This window comes from Triticum urartu, chromosome 2A, assembly GCF_056163025.1.
Source record: "Triticum urartu cultivar PI428250 chromosome 2A, HENAU_Tu73, whole genome shotgun sequence".
Classification (NCBI taxonomy): Eukaryota; Viridiplantae; Streptophyta; class Magnoliopsida; order Poales; family Poaceae; genus Triticum; species Triticum urartu.
Window position 1 is genome coordinate 412239001 of NC_141874.1, and position 27662 is coordinate 412266662.

A 27662-nucleotide genomic window follows, 5' to 3' on the forward strand; every position below is an offset into this window, starting at 1 on the left:
ATTGTCTTCAGGTTGATCAGGTGCGGAGATGATAAGTTCCTCTTCAGGTTGAGCTTCAGAGGGTATGATTTCTCCAGTTCCCATTAGCTTGATTGATTCGTTGGATGGAACTTCATCTAGCACATTTGGCAGGTGTTCTCTTTGTGAACCGTTAGTCTCATCAAATCGCACATCCACTATTTCAACCACTTTATAATGAAAGAGATTGAAGACTCTGTAGGAGTGTGAATCCTTTCCATATCCAAGCATAAAACCCTCATGTGCTTTTGGTGCAAATTTTGAAGTGTGATGTGGATCCTTGATCCAGCACCTGGCCCCAAATACTCTGAAGTAACTGACATTTGGCTTCTTGCCAGTAAGGAGCTCATAAGATGTCTTGTTCAGAAGCTTGTGAAGATAAACACGATTGATTGTATGGCATGCAGTATCAATGGCTTCAGGTCAGAATTTTCTTGGAGTCTTGTATTCATCTAGCATCGTTCTGGCCATCTCAATGAGTGTTCTGTTCTTGCGTTCGACGACGCCATTCTGCTATGGTGTGTACGGAGCTGAGAATTCATGAGTGATGCCCAAAGTGTCAAGATATGTATCAAGGCCAGTGTTCTTGAATTCAGTGCCATTGTCACTTCTGATGTGCTTTATCTTGGCGCCATAGTTGTTCATTGCTCGATTGGCGAAGCGTCTTGGCACCGCGTGCCATGAAGTAGTAGGTAGGAGCAGAGTAGTCCTTGTCATTTGCATCGGTGTCGGTGGTGAAGTCATTGTCTTCAGTGTTGAAGATGGACTTGGCAACGTATGCTGTAGCCAGACTTGCAACGCCAGAATCGGACTCCTCCTCAGACTCCACCTCCGCCTCCTCAGAAGCGGACTCCTCCTCTGAATTCATTTCCTTGCCAACAAACGCACGTGCCTTGCCAGATGAGCTCTTCTTGTGTGATGAAGACTTTGATGAAGACTTGGAAGAAGACTTTGAGTATTTCTTCTTCTTCTTATCGTCAGAGTCATATTCCTTGCTCTTCTTCTTCTTTCTGTTCTCATTGTCCCACTGCGGACACTCAGAGATGAAGTGGCCAGTTTTCTTGCACTTGTGGCATGTTTTCTTCTTGTAGTCATGAGCAGAAGCTTCATCATTCCTTGAGCTTGATCGTGAAGACTTTCTGAGGTCTTTTTTCTTGCTGAATTTTTGGAACTTCTTCACAAGCATAGCAAGTTCCTTTCCAATGTCTTCAGGATCATCAGAACTGCTGTCAGATTCTTCTTCAGATGAGGAGACATCTTTTGCCTTCAAGGCACGAGTTCGCCCATAGTTTGGACCGTAGATATCTCTTTTCTCAGAAAGCTGAAACTCATGAGTGTTGAGCCTCTCAAGTATGTTGGACAGATCGAGTGTCTTGAAATTAGGTCGTTCTTGAATCATCAGGGCTAGGGTGTCAAACGAACTGTCAAGTGATCTCAGTAGTGTCTTGACGACTTCATGCTTGGTGATCTCAGTAGCGCCGAGGGCTTGAAGCTCATTTGTGATGTCAGTGAGTCGATCAAACGTGAGCTGGACATTCTCATTGTCATTTCGCTTGAATCGGTTGAAGAGGTTGTGAAGGACACTGATTCTCTGATCTCTCTGGGTTGAGACGCCTTCATTGACCTTGGAGAGCCAGTCCCAGACTAGCTTAGATGTTTCCAAAGCACTCACACGGCCATACTGTCCTTTGGTCAGATGACCACAGATGATATTCTTGGCAGTAGAGTCCAGTTGAATGAACTTCTTGACATCAGCAGCAGTGACACCTTCTCCAGCCTTGGGAACGCCATTCTTGACGACATACCATAGGTCGACGTCAATGGCTTCAAGATGCATGCGCATCTTATTCTTCCAGTAGGGATATTCAGTTCCATCAAAGACGAGGCATGCAGCGGAGACTTTAATTATCCCTGTAGTCGACATAGCTAAAACTCCAGGTGGTTAAACCGAATCACACAGAACAAGGGAGCACCTTGCTCTGATACCAATTGAAAGTGCATTATATCGACTAGAGGGGGGTGAATAGGCGATTTTTATGAAAGTCTTCAAAACGTGGAAGTTTCGAAGACAAACGCTAGAAATAAACCTATTACCATGCAGCGGAAGGTAGACTACACTAGGCAAACCATAGTCAAGTATTCAATGGAGTGAGAGCTCAATGACTAATAGCAGCAATGTAGTAAGGATCAGGTAGGAAGATATTATGAAGCCAAACAGAATACGCAGTCACTCAGTGAAGACAAAAGATAGTGAAAACATACAATGACTTCACAAGGAGTAACAGTAAGTAAAGGGAAGGGAAGGATGAAACCAGTGACTCGTTGAAGACAATGATTTGTTGGACCAGTTCCAGTTGCTATGACAACTGTACGTCTGGTTAGGGCGGCTAGGTATTTAAACCTGAGGACACACAGTCCCGGACACCCAGTCCTGAACACGCAGCTCAGGACACCCAGTCCTCACCGTATTCCCCTTGAGCTAAGGTCACACAGACCTCGCCCAATCACTCTGGTAAGTCTTCAAGGTAGACTCCCAAACCTTCACAGACTTCGTTCACCGGCGATCCACAATGTCTCTTGGATGCTCAGAATGCGACGCCTAACCGGCTGGAGGATTCACAGTCCTCAAGTGTAATAAGTCTTCAGATCACACAGACAAGAAGACTTAAGTGATGCCTAATTCTCTTTGGCTCTGGGTGGTTAGGGCTTTATCCTCGCAAGGAATTCTCTCTCAAAGGCTTCGAGGTGGTTTCTCTCAAACGACAAAAGCCGTACTCTAACTCTAAGCAGCCAACCGTTTATGGTTGTAGGGGGTGGGCTATTTATAGCTACTAGGCAACCCAACCTGATTTGTCTGAAATGACCCTGGGTCACTAAGGAACTGACACATGTTCCAACGGTTAGATTCCAAACTCACACGGCAACTTTACTTGGGCTACAAGGAAAGATGACTTGTCCGACTCTGGACAAGATTCGCTCTCATAGTCTTCGCTCGAAGACATAGGTTTTGTTTAAGCATCACTTCAGTCATTCTGACTGGTTCTCTTGGACCCCACTTAACAGTACAGTGGTTCCTATGACTCAATCAGAGAAGAAAAAAAGAACTACGAAAGATCTAAGTCTTTGAGCTCCATAGGCTTCATGCGATGTCTTCATACATTTTTAGGGGTCATCTCCGGTAGGAAAACCGAATCAATGAGGGACTTCTACCTGTGTTATCCTGCAATTCTCACAAACACATTAGTTCCTCAACTAGATTTGTCGCCAATACTCCAAAACCAACTAGGGGTGGCACTAGATGCACTTACAGTCTCCAACGTATCTATAATGTTTTATTCTTCCATGATGTTATGTTATCATTCTTGGATGTTTTACATTCATTTTATAGCAACTTTATATCATTTTTTGGGACTAACCAATTGACATAGTGCCCAGTTCCTGTTGTTGTTTTTTGCATGTTTTACTTCGCAGAATATCCATACCAAATGGAGTCCAAACACAGCGAAACTTTTTGGAGATTTTTTCTGCTCAGAAGACAACTTGGCAGCCAAGGAAGTGCACAAGGGGAGGCCCATGGGGCCCACCACCCACCTGGGCATGTAGAGGCCCCTAGCGCCCTACTGGGTGGTGGGCCCCATGGAGGTTCTTTCCACCGCCTCTCAGCTCTATAAATACCCAAATAATCCAGAAACCCTAGGATAGTCGACAAAACACAATTCCAGCCGCCGCAAGTTCCAAAACCCCGAGATCGCATCTAGAGCCCTTTTCCGGCACCTTGCCGGAGGGGAACACAATCATGGAGGGTTTCATCATCCTCATTGGTGCTCCTCCGATGATGTGTGAGTAGTTTACTACAGACCTACGGGTCCGTAGGAAGTAGCTTGATGGCTTCTTCACTATTTTTGATTCTCAATACAATATTCTCCTTGATGTTCTTGGAGATCTATTTGATGTAATGACTTTTTGCGGTGTGTTTGTTGGGATCAATTGCGAGTTTATGATCAGTTCTATCTATGAATATTATTTGAATCTTCTTTGATCTCTTATATGCATCATTATTATAGCCTCGTATTTCTTCTCTGAAACTTTGGTTTGGTTTATCCAACTAGCTAGATTGATTTTTCTTGCAATGGGAAGAGGTGCTTTGTGATGGGTTCGATCTTGCGTTGTATCATTGCTATTAAGGATAAAAAGATGGGTTCTAATTCCTACATGAATAGATCCTGTCAACATCATGTCATCATTCTTATTGCATTACTCCATTTCTCCATGAATTTAATACACTAGATGCATGCTGGATAGCGGTCGATGTGTGGAGTAATAGTAGTAGATGAAGAATCATTCCGGTCTACTAATCTTGGACGTGATGCCTATATACATGATCATTGACTTGGGTATCATCATAATTATTTGCTCTTCTATCAATTGCCCAACAGTAATTTGTTTACCCACCGTATGTTATTTTCTCGAGAGAAGCCACTAGTGAAATCTATGGGACCGAAGTCTATTTTCTATTATATTGTTTTCAGATCTATTATTCCAAAAACCCAAAAATACCTTTCTGCACTTTTTCTTTATTTATTTTATTTTGTGTTTTCGCTAGATCTATTTATCCAATCTCATACAATTTAATCTATCTCAATACCAAGGAGGGATTGGCAACCCCTCTTACGCATTGGGTTGCAAGTATTTATTATTTGTGTGCAGCTACTGTTTACATAGTGTTGCTTGGTTCTCCTACTGGATTGATAACCTTGGTTTCATAACTGAGGGAAATACTTACCGTTGTTGTGTTGCATCACCCTCTCCTCTTCGGGGAAATACCAACGCAGATACAAGCAATCAAGAAGAATTCATGGCGCCGTTACCGGGAGACAACATCAACATCTACCAGGATCCTAATCACAAATCTCATCTCCTTGCAATTTACATTATTTGCCATTTGCCTCTAGTTTTCATCTCCCCCACTTCTAAAACGTTTTTGTGAAAAGCACAAACATATTTTCCTTTTTATTTGCCTTCTTTCTATTTGCGTGTGATCTTGCTTGCCTACCTTGTTACTATGGCTAGTTCTTCACCTACTACGTGTACCCCTGAGAGTGAGGTTCTCGATTTTAAGCAAAGGGGGAGAGAATTTAAAAGATGCTTGCTACAAAAAAATTATGCTCATAATAGATTATTCAAAAGCAATCCACTATTCTTCTCCTTCATAATTTTTATGTGTGCGTTACTACTTGGTATAGATTTGTTCTTGATACTATCACCGGAGGGAATTTCTTGATGTGCCTCCTTCTGGATGCTTTTAATGCTATGGGAAATTTAGTGGGATCACCACCTATCATTATCAATAAAATGGTTTTAACTCTTGAGCATGTTACACAAAGGCTAGATGCTATTGGAAAGAAAATGCTCACCGAAGAACATATTGAAAATTTCGATAAAAGGATGCATAATATTGCTAATAAAATTGGGTCAAAAGTAGGATGCTCTTAAATTATTAAGGGAAAAGGAACCCATATTAAACAAGAGGATAGAAGAGAGCCTCGCTAGAATTGATAAGTTGGAAGCAATTTTTATTAACTTCAGCTCAGATTTTTCTTCCATTAAAACTATTGAAAAAATTCCTACTAGTAAGAATTGCAAGTCTACACATGTTCCTAAGAACAAGCGTGCCACTTCCAGTAGCAACAATGAAGATCTTAAAATGATTAGGGTTCACCCAAATTTCGTAGATTTGATAAAGGAACCAATCTACAAAAATACATCTTTTGATTTTTGTTCCTATGAGTGTGATTATCAAAAAATTATATGCTAGAACTCCTAGAGTGTATGATTGTGTGATTGAGGAGTTGGAAACTAAAGATGGCAATACTTGAATATATGCATTATGCCTAGCTAGGGGCATAAAACGATATCGCTTGTTGGGAGGCAACCCAATGAATAAAATAATTTTTTGCCCTTTTCTTTCCGTTTTTGTGTGTTCACACAATTATGATACTCTTATGATTGTGTTTTTATGTTTTAATTAGTGTTTGTTCAAAGTAGAGCCTTTAGGATCATGTTGGGTGATAGTTGATTTGATCTTGTTGAAAAATAGAAACTTTCGCGCCCAACATGGCTCACATATTACTAAGCGCACCACATTCCTCCTGGGTAGTCAAACATCTTCCTACAAATAAACCAAGTGCACGGTAGGAAAATACAAGCTAGTAACTCGGGCTCTCGACACGTGATACATCTCCAACGTATCTATAATTTTTTATTATTCCATGCTGTTATGTTATCATTCTTGGATGTTTTACATTCATTTTATAGCAACATTAAATCATTTTTTGGGACCAACCTATTGACATAATGCCCAGTGCCCATTGCTATTTTTTTCATGTTTTTTACTTTGTAGAATATCCATATCAAGCGGAGTCCAAACGTTGTGAAACTTTTTGGAGATTTTTTCTACCCAAAAGACAACTTGGGAGCGAAGGAAGTGCACGCGGGGAGGCCCATGGGGCCCACATCCCACCTGGGTGCGCCAGAGGCCCCTGCACGCCCTAAAGGGTGGTGGGGCCCACAGAGGTCCTTTCCACTGCCTCTCAGCTCTATAAATACCCAAATATTCTAGAAACCCTAGGGGAGTCGACAAAACACAATTCCAGCCGCGCAAGTCCCAGCCATGTCATTCCTGGGGCGCGCCCTGGTGGGTTGTGCCCACCTCGGTGGCCTCCCGCACCGCCTCTTCTCCCTATAAATTGCCAAATATTCCAAAAACCCTCGGGGTAACCCTAGATCAGAAGTTCCGTTGCCGCAAGCCTTTGTAGCCACGAAAAACCAATCTAGACCCCGTTCCGGCACTCCCTCGGAGGGGGAAACCATCACCGGTGGCCATTTTCATCATCCCGGCGGCCACCATGATGAGGAGGGAGTAGTCCACCCTCAGGGCTGAGGGTTTGTACCAGTAGCTATGTGTTTAATCTCTCTCTCTCTCTCGTGTTCTTGAGATGGCACAATCTTGATGTATCCCGAACTTTGTTAATATAGTTGGATCATATGGTGTTTCTCCTTATCTACCTTGTTGTGATGAATTGAGTTTTCCCTTTGAGATTTGGTTTTGTCGGATTGAATACTTTTATGGATTTGAGAGCAGTTGATACATGCCTTGCATATGAATACTCGTGGTGACAATGGGGTATTATATTGATTCACTTGAGATATGTTTTGGCACTCAACTCGCGGATTCCCGAGGTGACATTGGGGTAATCTATGCATAGGGGTTGATGCATGTTGTCATCTTTTGTTTCTCCGGTAGAAATCTCGGGGCACTCTTTGAGGTTCTTTGTGTTGGATTGAGTATTATGAGTCTGAATTTGCTTTGGTGTTATTTTAGTACGAACTCTTGATAGATCGATCGGAAAAAATAACTTGGTGTTATTTTAGTACGAACTCTTGATAGATCGATCGAAAAGAATAACTTCGTGTTATTTTAGTACGAACTCTTGGATAGATCGATCGGGAAGAATAACTACAAACAATTTCTTCTTATGTTCTCCACAAGATAGGAACTTTGGAGTGATTCTTCATCGCACTTTGAGGGATGGTTATATGATCCAATTAGATTAGCATTGTTCAGAGATTGCACTAGCGAAAGTACGGACCCTAGGCCTCATTTTCAAGCATTGCAATACCGTTTGTGCTCCGTTTTATCAATTGCTACCTTGCTGTTTTTTATTGTTCCTATTACAAAAATCAATATCTACTATCATTGCTATGCTTTTATTACCATCTCTTCGCCGAACTAGTGCACCTATACAAATTACCATTGTATTTGGTGTGTTGGGGACACAAGAGACTTTTTATTATTTGGTTGCATGGTTGTTTGAGAGAGACCATATTCATCCTACGCCTCCCACGGATTGATAAACCTTAGGTCATCCACTTGAGGGGAAATTGCTACTGTCCTACAAAACTCTGCACTTGGAGGCCTAACACAAGTCTACAAGAACAAGTTGTGTAGTAGACATTAAGCTCTTTTCTGGCGCCGTTGCCGGGGGAAGTGAGTGCTTGAAGGTATATCTTTAGATCTTGCAATTGAATCTTTTAGTTTCTTGTTTTATCACTAGTTTGTTTTATAAAAAGAACTACAAAAAATGGATTTGAGGTTGCATCATATTATTCATGTTTATAATGTCTTTTGTGAAAATGATGGAAAGGATAATTGTGCTCAATTGGTAGAAGAAGAATTATATAAAATGTTTGACAAAAAATCTTTGAATGACGCGCATGATTGCAATGTTGTTGGTATGAACTCTTTGGATATCCATGATGCTAATGATATGCAAAGCCATAAGCTTGGGGATGCTATATTTGATGAAGATGATATTTTTAGTCTCCCAAGTTTTGATGAGAAATTTTACTATGATGAAAGCATGCCTCCTATTTATGATGATTATATTGATGAAAGTGGATTTGGAGAGGTCATGAATTTATTTAATGATGAATCCACTACATTGGAAGAGGTTTCTAGTGACTATGACAACAAAGTTGCTATCTATGATGATTATGGTGATGACATGTATGCTATAAAGAATAATGATAACCATGAAACTTGTCACCATGATTTTAATTTTCAATCACATGATAGTTATTTTGTTGAGTTTGCTCCCACTACTATTCATGAGAATAAATTTGCTTATGTGGAGAGTAACAAGATTTCTATGCTTATGTATCAGGAAAAGAATACTTTATGTGATAATTATATTGTTGAATTCATTCATGATGCTACTGAAAATTAATATGAGAGAGGAACATATGCTTCTAGGCTTCTCGGTAATATCAAGTTTCCTCTCTATGTGTTGAAAGTCTTGCAGTTTTGCTTGTTTTGCCTTCCTATGCTAGTTGATTCTTGTTCCCATAAATTGTTTGCTCACAAAATCCCTATGCATAGGAAGTGGTTTAGACTTAAATGTGGTTACCATGAGATTCATGATGCTCTTGTTATGTTTCAATTCTTATCTTTTATGTGAGCAATATTGAAATCATCATGCCTAGCTAAAAAGCATTAAAGAAAAGCGCTTGTTGGGAGACAACCCAACATTTACCCCTACTATTTTTGTGTGTTCACATGATTAAGCTACTGTATTAATCATGTTTTATAGCTTTTGTTATGATAAAGTGCCAAGCAAAGCCTTTGGGATAGTATGGATGATAGTTGACTTGATTCTGTGCAAAAATAGAAACTTTTGTGCCCAACAACATAATTGATCTGCTCTGCTGGAATGGGATAAATTCTTGATTTTTTTATAGATGATTTACATATGAATTTCCCATGTTTTCCTAATTTTTCATAATGTTTTGAGTAGCAGAAGTATGGTCGTTGTCTAGATCATTACAGACTGTTCTGTTTTTGACAAATTCTGTTTTCAATGCATAGTTTGCTTGTTTCCTAGTTTCTATGGCTTATGTTACTCAATATAAATTGTGGAAATGATAAGGTATAGTAGGAATTATGTGGAAATAATTATGAATCTTGTCTTTGACAGTACCAAAGTGAATGATTTTCTTTATCATACTAACCTATCTCACGAAGTTCCGTTAAGTTTTGTGTGATTGAAGTTTTCAAGTTTTGGGTGAGATATCGATATGAGGAGAATAAGGAGTGATAAGAACATAAATTGGGGATGCCCAAGGCACCCCAAGGTAATATTCAAGGAAGATCCAAGCAACTAATCTTGGGGATGCCCTGGAAGGCATCCCCTCTTTCGTCTCCAACATTATCGGTAACCTCACTTGGAGCTATATTTTTATTTGTCACATGATATGTGTTTTTCTTTAAGCATCATTTTATTTTATTTGTATTTGCTTTCTGCTATTTAGAATAATGTTTTGTATGTTTTATTTCAATAAAAAGGTCAAGTATAGCCTTTACCATGCTTATTTTGCAAGTCTACATGTTGCTGTTTAAAAACAGAAAGTTTGATGTCATTGTCTGAATTCTTATGGAAATTTGAGTATGTGATAAAATCTTGAATTTTTTACACAATATGATATGATAAATTTTCTACTGTGTGGTAAGTTTTCAGAATTTTTGGAGTTAAAGAAGTATCGATATTCTTGCACTCTTTACAGACTGTACTATTTTGACAGATTGCGGTTATGTATGCATTGTTTGCATATGTTTGCTTGTTTAATGATTCTATTTAAGAATAGGAGTATTAAATATGTGGAGGCATTTAGTATGAAATGTTGAATAATAATTTTAGTGATTTTCTAAAATAGAGAATGATAAGGTTTTGCATTAATTTATACTAACTTATCTCATGAGTTCTTGTTAAGTTTTGTGTGGATGAAGTTTTTTAGATTTAGTGAAACCGTGATATAAAAGGAATTAAGGAGACACAAAGCTCAAGCTTGGGGATGCCCAAGGCATCCCAACATAATATTCAAGAAGTCTCAAGCATCTAAGCTTGGGGATGCCCCGGTAGGCATCCCACTTTTCTTCATCAACAATTATCGGTTAGTATCGGTTGAGCCTAAGTTTTTGCTTCTTCACATAAGTTGTGCTATTCTTGAAATGTCATTTCATTTTGTTTTGCTTTATGTTTTAATAAAATGCTTAGATATGAAGTTTTTTAAATAAGAGAGAGTCCTCACGTAGCTACCTATTTACTTAACAACTCATTTGATCTTCACTTATATCTTTTTGGAGTAGTTTGTCATTTGCTCTCATGCTTCACTTAAATTTGTTTGAGCTTGTTACAAGAAATTGCAACATATGCAATTAGTCCCAAAGTTATAGATATCCAAGAAGGATGTAACTAAAACTTTCATGAAGATCATTGGACAAAATAAACTTGATTCTTTGTAATAGTTTTTCGGTATGATGATAGTGATATGTGAGTCATGTTGGTGAGTAATTATGCTTTAGTAAGAATATTGGTGTTAAGGTTTGTGATTCCCTATGCAAGCGCGAAAGTCAATAATTATGCAATGAAATTACATCCTACTTGTCCTGCATTATTCGGTGTTAGTTATTCTTAATGCTCGTTTATGAGATTTGTTGTTTCTTGGTTGAATGCTTCTCAATATATATGCTAGCCTTCCCTTGCACTAAGTGGGAATACTACTTGTGCATCCAAAATCCTTAAACCCAGTTTTGCCATATGAGTCCACCATACCTACCTATATGCGGTACTCTCTTGCCGTTCTAAGAAAATTTGTATGTGCCATCTCTAATTTTCAAAATAAATTTCCTTTTTGTGTGCTCGTACTGCTCATGAAACGGTAGGGGGTGGCTGATATTTTTCCATGCTAAATGTGTTATTCTCATGATGAGTGTTTATTCACTTGTCATTGCACGAGAGTACGACAAAGGTATTAGGGATGGCCAGTCCCGAAATGAAAAATGAATTTACTTTATGTTGTCAAATAATAAATTCCTTGGAAAGTGTTGGTATGGACGGTACCCATGGATACGGTTAGCCGTGGAATGTTAAAGTATGGTGGAAAAAGGAATAAACTTTAATTTCTGTTTGGGAACTACCTATGGTATATCTAGCATGGAAAGTATTGGGAACTACTCGATCATTTTCGTTGACAGGAAAAGCATGCCACCCAAAATGTTTTATCTCTATCTTTTTCTCTTTGACCTCAGACACCTCTACAAATCCTTACTTCCCTCTGCGAAGGGCCTTTCTATTTACTTTATGCAATTTTATTTTTATTTGAGTCTCCATCTTCTCTTATAAAGCACCAACTAGGGGCACTATGATCGTACTTGAGCATTGGATGTAGCTAATATTCGAGTGTGTTTCATGAATGGATCAATGATTGAGCATGATGTGCTAGGGATAACTTTCTTTAGTGTTGATATTTTGAAAGACATGGTTGCTTGTTCATATGCTTGAGTATTGAAATCCTCATGTCAAAACTAGACTATTGCTTTGAACCATATAAAAGTCCAAATGTCCATGCTACAAAAAATAGAATTTGTGATGAACATGTTACGCAGCATTCCACATCAAAAATGTTGTTTTTATCATTTACCTACTCGAGGACGAGCAGGAATTAAGATTGGGGATGCTGATACGCCTCCAACATATCTATAATTTTTTATTGTTCCATGTTGATATATTATCATTCTTGGATGTTTTACAATCATTTTATAGCAACTTTATATCATTTTCTGGACTAACCGATTGACATAGTGCCCAGTGCCAGTTGTTTTTTGCTTGTTTTTTACTTCGCAAAGAAACAATAACAAACGGAGTCCAAACGCAGAGATTTTTTCCGGACCAAAGGACACCCAGTGGGCCAAAGACATACCACAGGGGTGGCCTGAGGGGGGCACAACCCCCCTGGGCACGCCTGGGGGCCTAGGCGCGCCCTGGTGGGTTGTGCTCACCTTGGTGGCCTCCCGCACCGCCTCTTCGCCCTATAAATTGCCAAATATTCCAAAAACCCTTGGGGTAACCCTAGATCAGAAGTTCCACCACCGCAAGCCTTTGTGGCCACGAAAAACCAATCTAGACCCCGTTCCGGCACTCCGCCGGAGGGGGAAACCATCATTGGTGGCCATCTTCATCATCCCGGTGGCCACCGTGATGAGGAGGGAGTAGTCCATCCTCGGGGCTGAGGGTTTGTACCAGTAGCTATGTGTTTAATCTCTCTCTCTCACTCTCTCTCTTGTGTTCTTGAGATGGCACAATCTTGATATATCGCGGGCTTTGTTAATATAGTTGGATCATTTGGTGTTTCTCCCTCTCTATCTTGTTTTGATGAATTGAGTTTTCCCTTTGAGATTTCGTTTTATCAGATTGAATACTTTTATGGATTTGAGAGCACTTGATATATGTCTTGCATATGAATACCCGTGGTGACAATGGGGTATTATATTGATTCACTTGAGATATGTTTTGGCACTCAACTCGCGGATTCCTGAGGTGACATTGGGGTAATCTATGCATAGGGGTTGATGCACGTTCTCGTCTTTTGTTTCTCCGGTAGAAATCTTGGGGCACTCTTTGAGGTTGTTTGTGTTGGATTGAGTATTATGAATTTGAATTTGCTTTGGTGTTATTTTAGTACAAACTCTTGATAGATCGATCGGAAAGAATAACTTGGTGTTATTTTAGTATGAACTCTTGGATAGATCGATCGGCAAGAATAGCTACAAACAACTTCTTCATATGTTCTCTGCTATATAGGAACTTGAAAGGATCGATACGGTCGACTAGAGGGGGGTGAATAGGAGACTACAAATTTTAATCTTTCTTGTATATTTTAAGGCTTAGCGGATAAAAGAGTTCACTAGATATGCAACTAGGTGAATGCAACCTATATGGCAAGCAAGCTCCAAGAAGAAAAGCTAGGCAACAAACTACTTAGCAAGCCAACTAGCATACAACAACTAAGAAAGGTGCGGGAAAGGATTAACCACAAGTGAGACGAGGACGCGGATTTTAACCCGAAGTTCACTCTTCCTTGGGGAAGAGCTAATCTCCGTTTGGAGCGGTGCCGGAGCCAAAGCTTGCGGAATTCCACCAAAGGCTCACCGTATTCTCCTTCGAGTCACCCCCAACGGATGAGCCTCGAACCACTCAGGGTTGGTCTTGAAGGTGACCACCACACCTTTACAAACTTCTCCGGAGCACACCACAAGCAAGGATGCTTCCGGAGGAACCTCTAACCGCCTAGGAGCCCAAGCTCCAAGAGTAACAAGTCAATGGGGAAGAAATGTTGTGGGGAACGCGATTTGGTTTGGTCAAGTTGTAGATCGGGTCTTGCTCTCCCAATCCCCAAAGTTTCAACAAGTTTGGGTGGAGGGATTGAGAGTATTGAGCAAAATGGGGTGTAGCAATGGTGGAGCTCAACAAGACATTAGGGTTAGGGGTTGGAGGAGGAAGAAGGGCCTTTTATAGTGTTCATGTGAGGGTGGGGATTTCTGCCCATTGGACCCCGTGCGCACGGGCTAAGTCAGCCCCGTGCGCACGGGGTATCCAGAGACAATCGCACCACCCAGTGCGCACGGGGGTCAAAAGACCCCGTGTGCATGGGGTATCCAGAGAGTTACGCAGTACCCTATGCGCACGGGGGTCAAAAGACCCCGTGCGCACGGGGTACCCAGAGAGTTACCCAGTACCCCGTGCGCACGGGGGTCAAAAGACCCCGTGCGCACGGGGTACCCAGTAACTTATTGTTGCAACTTTCTGAGTACCACAGCACACACACTAGGTTCATATGAGGTGGTTGGAGTGGGAAGGGTAAGAGAGTAAGGCTCGGTAAAGTCATTCCCACACAACATTTATCCACACAGACCCCTCTTAATAGTGCGGTCTTTCCTACGACTCAAAGCAAACCAAAACTAAACCTTCGAAGCATCGAAAGACCACGCCTTTGTCCTTTTTGAAATGAGGGGGTCGCACATCTCCATTGCGGGCACTTAGAACCAATAACCTGAGATAAACTATAGCAACTGATATTAGTTCAACTAACCACATTGTCATCACACCAAAATATAGCTTAAGTGCCATTAGCACTTTCAATCTCCCCGGTTTTGGTGCATTGATGACAACGTGGTTAGAGCATGGCAAAGAGGATAAACAGATAGAAAGCCATGGAATAAATAATGATCATGGTAGCTCCCCCTATATGTGTGCCCAAAAACAAGAATGCATCTAGTACACCCATAGGAGGTTCGACCAAGATCATTATTGAAAAGTCATGAGATACATCAAAATAAACCTATAACGGTGCCTAGATCTCACGACACAGTGTGGTGAGCAAATAATGTGAGACCCTAATAAGCATAAGAGGATAATAGCAAGGTTCAATAATAAAGCTAGAGTCTCACAATAACGCTAGAGGCTCACAGCCACACAGACGGAAAGGAAATAAGAGTATCTCAAGCCAACTAAAACCAACCAACAGCGAGAAACACGAGGCTTGAGATCTCAACACACCCATGAACACACCACCACACACACCACTTCTCCCCCTTTGTCATCAAGACAACAAAAAAGGAGACAAATGGCGACACGAGACCCACTAGACAAGAGGAGCACTCGAGGCATCATCATCATCATCAAAACGCCACCCGGCCATTGGGAAAGACCGAGCAGTGGCCTCACTGTCGACGTCCTCAGAACCTGGACCGACCTCCTCACCAGCAGCAGCCCTTGCTGCCTTCTGCTCATGCCGAACAAGCTTCTCCTTATTGATTTCCTTGATCTGACGACGCTAAATCGACTGACACATCGAACATGTTGCTCAAGGTCTTGAACAGCGACTTCTTCTCTCCTTTGGCAAAGATGGCCTCAAAGCCAACAGACTTGGCCTTACCACGAGGGATCCGTGCAGTATAGGACATGCCTAGAGTGTAAGTAGCACGATCCTCAGGCCTAGGGTTGCGCCCCTTCTTGACGGGCACATAGGGAGCAGGAGCAGCTGGGGTCCAGTTGGAGTTGCACTTGGGAATGGCAGTCTTGAAGCTAGCAATGTACTTTGCTGGATAGACGATCTCAATCAACGCCTGTATGAACGGAGCATAGATCAAAGACTTGTTCTCTTGTACACACTGACGCAGCTCGTAGTACATGAAATCCAGAACAACCACTTTCTTCTTCTGATGAAGATACACAAAGACATCAACCATGGAGCTCCGAATGTTATGGGAATCCCCGGCCTTTGGAGTGAGGGTATACCACGGGATATGGTGCATGGTGTCATAGAGGGGCAAGAGGTCTTTGATTGACCCAGTGACAAACGACTTCTCTTGTTTGTAAGCAAAGGCAATCTCATCCTTAGTGTGCTGCCCACTTTCCCGAACAATGCCAAACTCATCAGAAATAGTTTCTTCATCCATGAATGGGTAGGGAATGATCTCGGAGAACTTTGCCATAGGAGCTGAGCACTAATACGTTCCGGACATCCATGTGAGGGTGCGAGCAGAATCATTGGAGAAGTACAGAGTGGCAAAGAACTGCATCACTAGATCTTCATTGTAGGGGTGGTTGAAAGTGACAAACGGAATCAGACCCAGTCGTCCAAGAGCGGAGTACACACCGGGATACAAATGATCATTGTCGCGCAAACTCTCAGTGTTGACTTGCTTGTGAGGAGCAAACTTCTTTGACTTGGTCATAAGAAGCTCATGATAGATTCTTTGCTGAAACCCATTCTTGAAACGGGGATCCATTCCCATACTCGTGGCCTTAACATACGGATGGTTCTGTCTCTCAGCCCAGATCTCTGGCTTGGTCCACTTGACAAGAGGCATATTCCGGAGGTCACGCCTGCCCGGAGTGGCTTCCTCCGAACTAGACTCCTCTCCCTCTTCTTCATCTTCCTCATCACGATCAGCTTCTTCATCTTCCTCATCACGATCATCTTCATATTCTATCTCATCATCTTGTGATTCATATTCTTCCTCAGATTCATCGGAAGCCTCAACAACGGGCCGCTTTGAGGCTGCACGGCGAGCACGGCCCTGACCTGTCCCAGGCCCCTGACCCATGCCTTTAGACGGCTGACGACGGGCAATGGTGAAGTCCTTTGATCCTCCTTTTGCACGCTTGCGACGAAGCTCAGACCTCTTGCCAGCGGAGTCTGAAACACAGACAAAAACCCAACAACACAAAGCACGAGGCACAAATGAGTACAAGTGCAAGATAATTGGCAAGGATATAGACAAAAGTCTAGGCAATAGTTCCTGGATAGCCCGTGTGCACGGGGGTTTAGACCCCGTGCACACGGTGGTCCCGTGTGCACGGTACAGGACCGTGGGCATGGGGGCCCCGTGCGCACGGGGGTCAAACACCCCGTGGACACGAGGGTCTCCCAGTGGCAGCCACTACTGGGAAGAGCTCCGGGAGTGGGTGCATCAGAGGGACCAACGGATCTACGCACTAGACTTCTATCTACGAACTAGTTGCGGCCAAACGAATCTAGGGAGCAAAGAAACCCTAAAGCTAGAACAAAACGAGGGGAACTCAAGGAGATGGAACAAGAGGAGAGGACCAACTAGAGGAGAACCCCATCAGGACCCAGATCCACGGAGGAACAACTCCGACAAGGCCCGGAGGAGCTCCGCCGAGAGGAGGCAACGGCGGCGGCACTGGAGGCTTCCTAGGGAGTGGAGGGAGTGAATGGGTGGGAATGAACCCGAGCCCCCCCCCCCATGCCCCACCTCTTCAGGACCAAAAACCGCAGACCCTGTGCGCACGGGCTAAGTGAACCCCGTGCGCACGGGCTAAGTGAGCCCCATGCGCACGGGGGTCCCGTGCGCACGGTACAGAGCCCATGGGCACGGGGGCCCCTTGGGCACGATACAGGCCCGTGCGCACGGGGTATTCAGGAACTTTGACATGAGTGGATTTTTAGATACAGGGCTGAGTGTATACTCTTACCCCTACTTCACAAGGCACTCATTCTACGTTTCTGAACACGCCGCGAGGAAAGTCTTATCACTATGGAAAGGGTACATGGAGCACTTGTACCAAAAAGATGCGAGGAGAACCAACCAAAAAAAGAAAAGAAACACCACACCACACACACGAAACAAACACGGACAAAACCCTCAAGCGAGGGCAGTGGCCGAGGCCACCATGTTTGAGTTTACTTGGTATGGCACCGCGAAGATATGAACCTTGGGCCCAAGACCAATACTCATCTTTGAAGCACAAGTACCACCTAAAGTGGCTTATGTGAAAGATTGTGTTTGTTTTATGCACTTCTAGGATAAGATAGCTCATGAGTTGAACTAGCTCCCCCTAGACATGTGCCTACATCTAAGCAAGATAGTACATGATTATGTGTGTGCGAGCAAGAGTGTCAACCGAAGTTACTAATATCCACGATATTTAGCTCATGCCTTAACTCGCGGAATCTTGCTTCGTCAAGGGGCTTGGTGAAGATGTCTACTAGTTGATTCTCGGTGTTGACATGGAGTAACTCAATGTTTCCCTTGGCCACATGATCTCTAATGAAATGATGACGAATCTCAATATGCTTGGTCTTGCTATGTTGAACCGGATTCTCGGCGATCTTGATGGCACTTTCATTGTCACACCAAAGAGGCACTTTGTCACATTTGACACCGTAATCCATCAAAGTTTGCCTCATCCATAGTAATTGGGCACAACAACTTCCGGCAGCAATATACTTGGCTTCGGCTATGGAGAGAGATATACAATTTTGCTTCTTTGAAGACCAACTTACCAACGATCTCCCTAGGAATTGACATGAGCCGGATGTGGACTTGCGATCAACCTTGTCTCCGGCCCAATCCGAATCCGAGTAGCCCATTAACTCAAATGATGATCCCTTGGGATACCAAAGGCCCAAGTTTGGGGTATGAACCAAATATCGAAGGATCCTTTTCACTGCCGAATAGTGGCTCTCCTTAGGAGCGGATTGAAATCTTGCACACATACACACACTCAACATAATATCTGGCCTAGATGCACAAAGGTAAAGCAAGGAACCGATCATAGAGCGATATACCTTTTGATCCACTTCTTTACCATTTGGATCAAGATGAAGTTGACCATTTGTGGCCATGGGTGTCTTCATTGGCTTGACTTCTTGCATTTTGAATCTCTTGAGCATGTCTTGGATATAACGAGATTGATTGATGAAGGTTCCGCCTCTCAATTGCTTCACTTGAAACCCAAGAAAGAACTTCAACTCTCCCATCATGCTCATCGCAAATTCCTTAGTCATAAGATTCTCAAACTCAACGTTAATAGCATGGTTAGTTGACCCAAAGATAATATCATCAACATATATTTGGCAGACAAACAACTCTCCTTTTACCCTCTTCGTAAAGAGAGTGGAATCTATTACCCCAATCTGGAACCCCTTCTCGCTTAGGAACGCCGTAAGGTGATCATACCAAGCACGAGGTGCTTGTTTGAGTCCATAGAGTGCCTTATGGAGTTCATAAACATGAGAGGGATGATCGGGGTCTTCAAAACCGGGAGGTTGCTTGACATACGCCAACTCCTTAAGAGGACCATTAAGAAATGCACTCTTAACATCCATTTGATATAATTTGAAATCATGATGAGAGGCATAAGCAAGCAAGATGCGAATGGATTCGAGACGGGCAACGGGGGCAAAAGTTTCACCAAAGTCCAAACCTTCAACTTGGGTGAAACCTTGTGCCACTAACCTTGCCTTGTTTCTTATTACTTGTCCATATTCATCTTGTTTGTTCTTGAAAATCCACTTTGTTCCAATGACATTATGAAATTCCTTGGGTCTTTCTACAAGGGTCCACACTTTGTTGTGTGTGAAGTTGTTGAGTTCTTCATGCATGGCATCTATCCAATCCTTAAGGGGTTCAACACAAGAGACAAACGAGTGATGTTCACAAAAGTTTGCCAAACGTCTACGAGTAGTTACCCCCTTTTTGATGCTTCCGTAGATGTTCTCGGTGAGGTGTTGAAGATGTTTTAGCTTGGCGGCCACTTTTTGCTCTTTGCGGTCAAGTTCTTCTTCACTTGGTTTTGGACTTGATGAAGAAGCTTGCCCTTGAGATTGCTTTAGCCTTGGAGACACTCTTCTCTTTGCAACCACAGGTTCTTGCTCAGTAGGAAGTGATGACGATGAAGACACTTGTGGTTGGGGTTGATCTAGATCTTGATCATGACTTTGAGCTTGATCTTGAGCCTCAATGATTGGTTCTTCATTATTCGGAAGAGTTTGCTCTTGATCTTGCTCAGGAATATGAGGGTCTTGATCTTGTTCTTGGATAGGTTCATTACTTCCCAAGGCATCTTGTACAAGTGGTGTTGGTGATGACTTCCCTTGTGGAAAATCCTCAAGAGGGGATCTTACTCCTTCTTCTTCTACTTGGACATGGGGTATTTATTGTGGGAGAATGTGGCCTATCCCCATTGTCCTTATAGCTTGTGAAGGAGCCTCATCACCTACAACACTAGGAACAATTTGCTCCATGCGGGAGCCGTTATCTTCGTCAAACTCCACATTTACCATTTCCTCAATGCATCCCGTGGATTTATTGAGAACTCAGTAAGCATGAGAGTTTGATGCATATCCAACAAATATGCCCTCATAAGTTCTAGACTCAAATTTAGCTAACCGGGATTTTTTGTTTAAAATGAAACACTTACAACTGAATACCCGAAAGTATTTGACGTTGGGCTTTCTCCCAATTAGGAGCTCATAAGGGGTCTTGTTCTTGAGCTTGCGAAGATAAAGCCGGTTTGAAGCATGGCACGCGGTGTTGATGGCTTCTGCCCAAAGCTTGTATGGTGATTTGTACTCATCAAGCATGGTCCTAGCCATCTCAATAAGAGTCCGATTCTTCCTCTCCGCAACACCATTTTGTTGGGGAGTATATGGTGCAGCATATTGGTGCTTTATCCCCTCTTCACTCAAGAATTCATCCATTGTATAGTTTTTGAACTCGGTGCCATTGTCACTTCGGATTGCCTTGATCTCACAGTTATGTTGACGTTGAGCTTCTTTGGCAAAGTTGATGAAGGTTACTTGAGTTTCATCTTTAGTCTTGAGAAAGAACACCCAAGTATATCTTGTGAAGTCATCAACAATGACAAGGCAATATCTCCTTCCTCCCAAACTATCATATGTTGGAGGCCCAAATAGATCCAAATGGATAAGCTCGAGAGGCCTCAAGGTGGTGATGATAGTCTTCACTTTATGAGATTTTTCATGAAGATTTCCGGCAATGCAAGCACTACAAGGACGATCTTTGGCAAAAGACACATTGGTTAGTCCAAGAATGTGCTCCCCCTTTAAGAGAGCTTGTAAATTTCTCATGCCCACGTGGGCTAGCCTACGGTGCCATAGCCACCCCACATCGGTCTTGGCCATTAGGCATGTTGCAAGATGAGTTTTCTCTTTCGAGAAATCAACCACGTAAAGGTTGTCTTCAACATGCCCAACAAAGACCACTTTGAGATTGCTCCTCTTAAAGACGGTCACATGGAATTCACCAAAATGTGAATCATATCCAGCACGAGCCAATTTAATAGTTGAAAGTAAATTGTAGTGAAGGGATTGGACAAGCATGACATTTGCAAGAGATGAATCATTAGAGATTACCACCTTGCCCAAACCCAATACCTTTCCCTTGCTATTGTCACCGAAGGAGATGTTCGAAGAGGCCTTGAGTGAATCAATGAACTCCACAAGCATCTCCCTTTCTCCGGTCACATGATTGGTGCATCCACTATCGATCACCCATTGAGTTCCACCGGAGACATAGTCCTACAATAATCAAGCTTTGGTTATAGGTACCCATTTTGCAATGGGTCCTGGTGAGTTAGCAACAAGGGTCTTGAGAACCCAAATAGTCCAAGCATAATCATCATAGTTAGTTCCAACAAATTTTGCAAAGGTATAGCCATCATCTCCTCTCAGGAGAACATATGATGGATTGTTCTTGCCGGCAAAATTCTTGGAAATAGCCTTGTCCCTAATGACCTTACCATTCCCAACACCCTTCATTTCCTTCTCCTTCTCCTTGTGCCCTTCTTGCACAAACACTACCTTTTGGGGAGGGGAAGGAGTCGGACCGATCTTCTTGTTGTTCTTCTTCTTGTCGTTCTTACCACTCTTAGATGCGGGATTAAACCCAACTCCCTCCTTGGCAACACACTCCTTTTGGTTGCTCAAGAGATCTTTTAGGTTTTTCTCCCCTTGGATGCATGATACAAGCCCTTTCTCAATTTGAGCTTTCAACTTCTTATTTTCCTCTTGAAGGGAGGTGCAATCATGAGCAAAGTTAGCCGTACAAGCATCATCATTTAAATCAATATGAGGTACGGAAGTGAGAGCCTTAATGGTTGTAGCTTTTAATTGAGCATAAGACTCGGTGAGAGCAATGAGGTCACCTTTGACAACCTTGGAACTAATCACAAGGAACTCATGCTCCTCAACAAGTCTTGTATGGTCAATTATAAGTTTTTCAACTCTAACGCTAATAGCATCTTTATTCTCAAGAGCAATTTGCAAAGCATCGTTGGTTTTAACAAAGTCAATTTGATGAGCAGATAAGGCTTCCTCAAGTGATGCTCTCATGACACTCTCTTCATTAAGTTCGTGCTCGAGGAGATCAACTCTCTCTTTTTCCTCTATAAGGAGGTTCAAAACGTTCTCAATAAAGTCATCGCATTCGGCGAGTGACTTAAGGAGATCGCCAAAACGAGCACGAGCTTCACCATGAAGAGTTTTCATGAAATCCATTAAGGATTCCTCATCATTATCCACACCCTCCTCACACTCATCCTCCACTATCTCACATGATACATTGGGAGTGTAGTTGTCGGGTCTCTTGGGTTTGGACTTTGTTTTTACCTCTTTGGCCATGAGGCATCAATGAGTGAATGGCTTGTCCTCGTTTGGAGAGTCGAAGAGGCCGGTGGTGGAGGAAGAGGTAGTGGCATGCATGGCGAAGGCGGCCGTGCCCACTTGATCATCATCACCATCATCTTCATCTCCAAACATGTATTCTTCATGAACAAGAGCCTTGTCATCCTTCCTCTTTGCAAACTTGGTGAACTTCTTCTTAAGCACAAGCTTCTCGGACTTGTCTTCACATCTCTCATATGGACAATCATGAACAAAGTGTCTTGGGCTATCACAATTGTAGCATTTCCTTCATCCAAAAGATCTTACTTGAAGATTTCTTCCTTTGTTTGCCATGGTCCCGGAGTACTTCTTGACTAAGAGAGCCAAGTCTTCTGCAAAATCATTTGCCGGGCACGAGGTATCATTATCCTCCTCACATATCTCTTCACTCACTTCTTCCTCCCTTGAGGGTTGGCTCATCACTTTCTTGGCCTTCAAGGCAAGATTGGAGTTCTTGGTTGCTTGAGCTATTGCAAATGTTTTCTTGGACTTGGTTTCCAAAAGAACATGGGTAGAGAAGGTGGAAACAACTTGAGCCTAAGTCAACTTGTGATAGTCCGGACGTTGATGAACCATCATGACCATGGTATGTTCTGTGAGAACCATAGCATCTATGAACTTGTCCTTGATGAATTCATCATTTGCCCAAGTGCACCCAAAGGTTCTCAAGTTGAGCACAAGGGACTTCAACCTTCGGTAAACCTCTTCTACGGACTCACCCTCATTCCTCACAAAGAGATTGATTTCTTGTTTGAGCAAGTCCAACCGAGATCTTTGAATTGCTTCATCTCCTTCAAGAGCCTCCTCAAGGCAATCCCAAATTTCCTTTGCGGTTTTGAGAAGAGCAATGGAATCACTATAGTCTTCAGTCACTGTGTTGCGAAGCATGTTGTGTGCGGTAGCATTGAGTTGATCGTCAACTGCTTCCCTTGGAGTGAGATTCATTGGGTCCTTGGGGTTGAATCCATTGACCACAATCCACCACAATTGAGTTTAAGCACTGCGCATGTGAGACTCCATATCTAGCTTCCACTTAGCAAACACATTAGCTTTCAAAGGGGGCGGAGGCCCAATAGGATTAATGCGGGGATGTTGCAAGGGTTGAGGAGAGTAAAAGGGTTCCACGGCATTGTACTGGGGAACTTGAGTACGAGCCGGGGAAGCAAGAGGCTCCCTCGAGTCATCCGTATCATGAACCTCATTTGGGTTAAACAAGTTTGATGCGGACGTTGATGGCTTTAGGCGAGCATCAATTTCCTCTTTGACCGAGCCATGAACCTCTTTCAACATAGAGACTTTGAGTTCCGCAAACATTGAAAGAAGATCGGCCGCGGTCAAGGGGACATTCGGGTTAGTAGTAGCGGCAGGAGCAACGATCGTAGCACCAAGTGTCTCAGTCGCGACGGGGGGTTGGTTTTGACCATCCCCCGCAACGGGTAGGCCACCTCCCTCATTCCCTAGATCGACCATATCCTCTAAGGTTGTAAAACCTTATATTAGAGCACGAGGCTCTAATACCAATTGAAAGGATCAATACGGTCGACTAGAGGGGGGGTGAATAGGAGACTACAAATTTTAATCTTTCTTGTAGATTTTAAGGCTTAGCGGATAAAAGAGTTCACTAGATATGCTACTAGGTGAATGCAACCTATATGATAAGCGAGCTCCAAGAAGAAAATCTAGGCAACAAACTACTTAGCAAGCCAACAAGCATACAACAACTAAGAAAGGTGCGGGAAAGGATTAACCACAAGTGAGACGAGGACGTGGATTTTAACCCGAAGTTCACTCTTCCTTGGGAAGAGCTAATCTCCGTTTGGAGCGGTGCCGGAGCCAAAGCTTGCGGAATGCCACCAAAGGCTCACCGTATTCTCCTTCGAGTCACCCCCAACGGATGAGCCTCGAACCACTCGGGGTTGGTCTTGAAGGCGACCACCACACCTTTACAAACTTCTCCGGAGCACACCACAAGCAAGGAAGCTTCCGGAGGAACCTCTAACCGCCTAGGAGCCCAAGCTCCAAGAGTAACAAGTCAATGGGGAAGAAATGTTGTGGGGAACGCGATTTGGTTTGGTCAAGTTGTAGATCGGGTCTTGCTCTCCCAATCCCCAAAGTTTCAACAAGTTTGGGTGGAGGGATTGAGAGTATTGAGCAAAATGGGGTGTAGCAATGGTGGAGCTCAACAAGACATTAGGGTTAGGGGTTGGAGGAGGAAGAAGGGCCTTTTTATAGTGTTCATGTGAGGGTGGGGATTTCTGCCCGTTGGACCCCGTGCGCATGGGCTAAGTCAGCCCCGTGCGCACGGGGTATCCAGAGACAATCGCACCACCCCGTGCGCACGGGGTATCCAGAGATTTACACAGTACCCCGTGCGCACGGGGGGTCAAAAGACCCCGTGCACACGGGGTACCCAGAGACTTACCCAGTACCCCGTGCGCACGGGGGTCAAAAGATCCCGTGCGCACGGGGTACCCAGTAACTTACTGTTGCAACTTTCTGAGTACCACAACACACACACTAGGTTCATATGAGGTGGTTGGAGTGGGAAGGGTAAGAGAGAAGGCTCGGTGAAGTCATTCCCACACAACATTTATCCACACAGACCCCTCTTAATAGTGCGGTCTTCCCTACGACTCGAAGCAAACCAAAACTAAACCTTCGAAGCGTCGAAAGACCATGCCTTTGTCCTTTTTGAAATGGGGGGGTCGCACATCTCCATCGCGGGCACTTAGAACCAATAACCTGAGATAAACTATAGCAACCGATATTAGTTCAACTAACCACATTGTCATCACACCAAAATATAGCTTAAGTGCCATTAGCACTTTTAGAACTTTAGAGTGATTCTTAATCGCACTTTGAGGGATGGTTATATGATCCAATTAGATTAGCATTGTTGAGAGATTGCACTAGTGAAAGTATGGACCATAGGCCTCATTTTCAAGCATTGCAATATCGTTTGTGCTCTGTTTTATCAATTGGTACCTTATTGTTTTTTATTGTTCCTCTTACAAAAATCAATATCTACTATCATTACTACGCTTTTATTACTATCTCTTCGCTGAACTAGTGCGCCTATACAAATTACCATTGTATTTGGTGTGTTGGGGACACAAGAGACTTTTTACTATTTGGTTGCAGGATTGTTTGAGAGAGACCATCTTCGTCCTACGCCTCCCATGGATTGATAAACCTTACGTCATCCATTTGAGGGAAAATTTCTATTGTCCTACAAAACTCTGCGCTTGGAGGCCCAACACAAGTCTACAAGAACAAGTTGTGTAGTAGACATCATTCCGCCAGGGGAACTTCCCTCCGGGAGGGGGATATCATCGTCATCATCATCACCAACAATCCTCTCATCTTTGGGAGGCAAATCTTCATCAACGTCTTGAACAACACCATCTCCTCTGAAACCCTAGTTCATCTCTTGTGTTCAATCTTTGTACTAGAACCTCATATTGGTACCTGTGGGTGACTAGTAGTGTTGATTACATCTTGTAGTTGATTACTATATGATTTATTTGGTGGAAGATTATATGATTAGATCCATTATGATATTTAATACCCCTCTGATATTGATCATGATTATCATGTCTGATTAGTTACTTTTGTTCTCGAGGTCACGGGAGAAATCTTGTTGCAAGTAATCATGTGAACTTGATATGTGTTTGATATTTTTATGATATGTATGTTGTGATTCCCTTAGTGGTGTCATGTGAATGTCGACTACATGGCACGTCACCATATTTGGGCCTAAGGGAATGCATTGTGGAGTAGTTATTAGATGATGGGTTGCTAGCGTGACAGAAGCTTAAACCCTAGTTTATGCGCTATTTAGTAAGGGGCCGATTTGGATCCAAAAGTTTAATGCTATGGTTAGATTTTATCTTAATACTTTTCTTGTAGTTGTAGATGCTTGCGAGGGGGTTAATCATAAGTAGGAGGTTTGTTCAAGTAAGAACAAAACCTAAGCATCGGTCCACCCACATATCAAATTATCAAAGTAGAGAACACGAATCAAACCAACATGATGAAAGTGACTAGATGAAATTCACGTGTACCCTCAAGAACGCTTTGCTTATTATAAGAAACCGTTGGCCTGTCCTTTGCCACAAAAGGATTGGGCTACCTTGCTGCACTTTATTTACCATTACCGTTACTTGCTCATTACAAATTATCTTGCTATTGAACTACATGTTACCAACAATTTCAGTGCTTGCAGAAATTACCTTGCTGAAAACCACTTGTCATTTCCTTCTACTCCTCGTTGGGTTCAACAATCTTACTTATCGAAAGGACTATGATTGATCCCCTATACTTGTGGGTCATCAGCCACCAGGCAAACATTTGCACCCTAGGTAATACATACTTTTGTTTCCAGACCAGCTTGAGAAGATGCTTTAGCTCCAAAGATAGTACAGAAGACGCATCCCTAGGATTTGCATGAATTTCCTGCAAACAAAGCTTATAAGCCGATTTGGAAGAACGGATGCCATTAGGAGTGAGATCCCAACAAAGAAAATCTAGACAAGCATCATCGATGATATCAGTTTGGAAAATAACTAAGGCCATAGGCTGCTGGAAAAGTAAATGAACTAACTCATTATTCCAAAAAAATTGCCTAGGGAGCAAAGATCCCTAACAAAAGAAGGATAACTAAAACCGGGCTGTTGAATAATAAGATGGTCATGAATGGAGGCCCAAAGAGTGTACCAAGGAGTGCTCTGAATTGAGATATTACCTTGAGTTAATTGGTAAAAGGGATGAGCTTTTAAGTTAGGGATCATTTTTAAAACAGAAGTCCAGAAAGCTGATTTAGGAGAAGAAGGAATGGTTGTCCAAATAGAAGAGTCGTGATAATATTTGGCCTTAAGAACTAAGTACAACTGAGAAGAAGGGGATTTAGCAATTCTCCAAGCAGGTGCAAGAACAAGACTTTCATTGATTGCCTTCAAATTCCTTATACCCAGGCGGCCTTCTTCTTTAGAATTGCAGATATATTTCCATGCTCTAAGACAAAGACTCCTAGAATCATTCTCCGTAACACATGTCCACAAAAAATTCCTAATGACGGCAGTTTGCTTAGCAAGAAACTTCTTTGTGAACAAAATGTTAGCCATATAACAAACAGGAATAGCGGAGAAAACGGAACGAATCAATTCCTTCCTAGCAGCATGAGAAAGCATATTGCCTTTATAAGCATGCAATTTATTTATAAACTTGTCAAGAACAAAGTTATAAGCAATTGTTCT

General features: G+C 42.6%; 2 pseudogenes; both read right to left on the reverse strand.

The window, feature by feature from the left end:
- Window positions 1–17838: 17838 nt before the first annotated feature.
- Window positions 17839–18597, reverse strand: LOC147985294 (secreted RxLR effector protein 161 pseudogene; annotated as a pseudogene).
- Window positions 18598–20687: 2090 nt separating this feature from the next.
- On the reverse strand, window positions 20688–23877 carry LOC147985295 (uncharacterized; annotated as a pseudogene).
- Window positions 23878–27662: the final 3785 nt, after the last annotated feature.